This window comes from Chrysochloris asiatica, unplaced genomic scaffold (assembly GCF_000296735.1).
Source record: "Chrysochloris asiatica unplaced genomic scaffold, ChrAsi1.0 scaffold00224, whole genome shotgun sequence".
NCBI classification, from domain to species: Eukaryota; Metazoa; Chordata; class Mammalia; order Afrosoricida; family Chrysochloridae; genus Chrysochloris; species Chrysochloris asiatica.
The window spans coordinates 3,317,524-3,320,654 of record NW_006408742.1 but is presented as its reverse complement, the minus strand read 5'-3'; the positions used below and the strand labels follow the sequence as shown (position 1 = coordinate 3,320,654).

General features: G+C 38.0%; 1 pseudogene; it reads right to left on the bottom strand.

Annotated features, from left to right (window-relative positions):
• LOC102835020 overlaps positions 1–358 on the bottom strand; it is a 3,542-nt pseudogene extending 3,184 nt beyond the window's left edge.
• Between the last annotated feature and the right edge of the window lie 2,773 nt (positions 359–3,131).

The following is a 3,131-nucleotide window of genomic DNA, read 5'->3' as shown; positions in this document are numbered from 1 at the left end:
TTGTAGGGCTTAGCTTGCAGCTTCATTGCTATTTTTCCCTCACTTCTCCTTATCTGTGACGAATGTGTTCCCCAATTGGAGCGTGTATTCTCATTGAGTCTTAGTCTTGGAAGGGGGTTTGCTCTGAGGGGTCCAATGCTTCTTTAGATACATTTCCATTTTGAGCACCGGACAATCCCACATTCATAGACTGTTTCAGGGATTTTTAAAATCTTTTCCTCCTCCCACTGTTTCTTCAGGCAAATTTGCATTTTGGGCTTCTGATCTGCACATACCCCATGCCCTGTAGCTTTAGGTTTTGCTGCCTCAATTTCAGGTTCGGCTTTTTGATCTTGCGCAGTAGTTTCATCAGTAAGTGAGACAGAATGTCTGATGACTACGTTCACACTAAGGCTACATCTGGCTCCTCCGCTCTCTTGGCTGATACTATATGTTCCGGGTCCAGTCCATGGTACTTTCAATATTCTCCTCTAACACCATAACTCACATGCATCAGTTCTTCCACAGTCTTTCACAGGCATATGAGGTTATTGATAACACCATGGCTTGGGTCAGGCATACCTTACTCCTCAAACTGACATTTTTGCTCTTCAATGCTTCAAAGAAATCTTGTGTAGCAGATTTGCCTGATGCAATATGTTGTTTGATTTCTTGACTACTGCATCCATGAGTGTTGATGATTCATCTGAGAAAAATTAAGTTTTGGATAACTTCATTCTTCTGTTTATCTTGATGTTATTTAATGGTCCAGTGGTAGGGATTTTTGTTTTCTTTACATTGAAGGGCAACCCATACCAAAGTCTATGGTCTTTGAACTTCATCAGTAAGTATTTTAAGACCTCTTCACTTCTACCAAGCAAGGTTGTATCGTCTACATATTGCAGGTTGTTACTGAGTCTTCCTCCAATCCTGATGCGACATTCTTCTTCATATAATGCAGTTTCTCGAATTATTTGCTCAGCATACAGATTGAATAAACATGGTAAAATAATACAACTCTGGTGCACACCTTCCCTAATTTTAAGCCATTCAGTATTCCTTGTTCTATTTGAACAATTGCTTCTTGATCTATGCACAGGTTCCTCATGAGCACAATTCAGTGTTCCAGAATACTCATTCTCCGCAATTTTGTCCATAGATTGTCATGATCCCCACAATGCAAAGCCTTTGCATAGTCAGCAATACACAGATAATGATCATCTGGTATTCTCTGCTTTCAGCCAAGATCCATTTGACATCAGTGATTATATGCCTCATGTCATGTCCTCATGGTAATCCAGCAGTTCCCTGTCAATGTATGGTTGCAAGCATTTTTTAAATTATCTTTAGCAAAATTATACTTGCATGTGATATTAATGTTATTGTCCGATAATTTTTGCATTTTGTTGGGTTTCCTCTCTTTTGAATGGGCACAAATATGGATCTCTTCTAATCAGTGGACCAAATACCTGTCTTCCAAATTTGTTACCATAGGTGAGTGAATGCCTCCAGTGCCACATCAGTTTGTTGAAAGATTTCAATTTGTATTCCATCAATTCCTCATGCCTTGTTCTTTGCCAATGCCTTCAGTGTACCTTGGACTTCTTCCTTCAGTATGATTGACTCTTGATCATATGCTACCTCTTGAAATGGGTAAACAGCAACCATTTCCTTTGGATTCGGTGATTCTTTGTATTCCTTCCATTTTCTTTTGATGCTTCTGTTGCCATTCAATATTTTGTTCATAGAATCATTCAATATTTCAAGTTGAGGCTTGAATTTTTCTTTAGTTCCCTCAGCTTGAGAAATGCTAAGCATGTTCTTCTTTTTTGGTTTTCTAACTCCAGATATTTGCACATGTGTCCACTGCACACCTAGAAGGATATGGTAAAAGTTATATACCATTGCTGACATTAGATGGATCATGATGACTTAAAGCAGAGAATGCCAAAAGGATGATTACTTGTATCTTATTAATGATACAAAAGTATTTGACTATGTGGATCGTAACAAACTATGGATAACATTGGGAAGAATGTGAATTCTGGAACACTTAGTTGTGCTCATAAGTAACCTATATATTGACAAGTTATTCAAACAGAACAAGAGTACACTTGGTGGTTTAATCAGGAAAGGTGTATTCCAGGGTTGCATCCTTTGATATGCAGATGACACAGTCTTCCTTGCTGAAAGGGGACAGGATTTGAAGCACTTACTGATGAACATCAAAGACTACAGCCTTCAGTATGTATTATAGCTCAATGTTAAGAAATGAAATTCCTCACAGCTTGACCAATAAGCATCATAATAACCAGAGACAATATAGAAGTTGTTAAGGATTTCATTTTATTTGGATCTATGGTAACGCCCCTTAGAAGCAAGGCTGGCAAGACTTCCTCTCACTTTTTGGACTGTTATCAGGAGGAAGTAGCTCCTGGAAAAGGACATCAGGTTTGGAAAAATAGAAGGTCAGCACAAAAGAAGAATAACCCCAATTAGATGGACTGACACAGTGGCTGCAACAATGGGTTCAAACAATAAAACTTCTGAGAATGGTAAAAGACAGAGCTATTTTTGTTCTATCATACACAGGGTTGATGTGAGTCAGAGGGAACTCAACGAATGACACCTACAACAAAAACAACTATCTAATAAGCAAAAATCCTCACAATGGAACAATAAACAGCATCATGATAAACAGAAAAGATTAAAGTTGTCAAGTATTTCATTTTAATTGGATCGACAGTCAGTGATCATAGAAGCAACGGTCAAGAAATCAAAATACACACTGTATTCAGCAAATCTTCTGCAAATGGCTTCTTCAAATTATTAACAAACATGTCACTTGGAGGACTGAGGTACACTTGACCCACACCATGGTATTCTGAATTGTGTCATAAGCATGTGAAAGCTGGACAATAAATAAGGAAGACCGAAGAAGAGTTGATGCCTTTGAATTATGCAAAGGAATGATGGCAAAGAATATTGAAAATACCATGAACTGTCAGAGAATAAACAAATCTGTCTTAGAAGCACATCCAGAATTCTCCTTATAAGCAAGGATGGTGAAGCTTTGTCTCTAGTACTTTGGATATGTTATCAATAGAGACTAGTCCCTAGAGAAGGACATCATGCTTGGTAAAGTAGAGGAT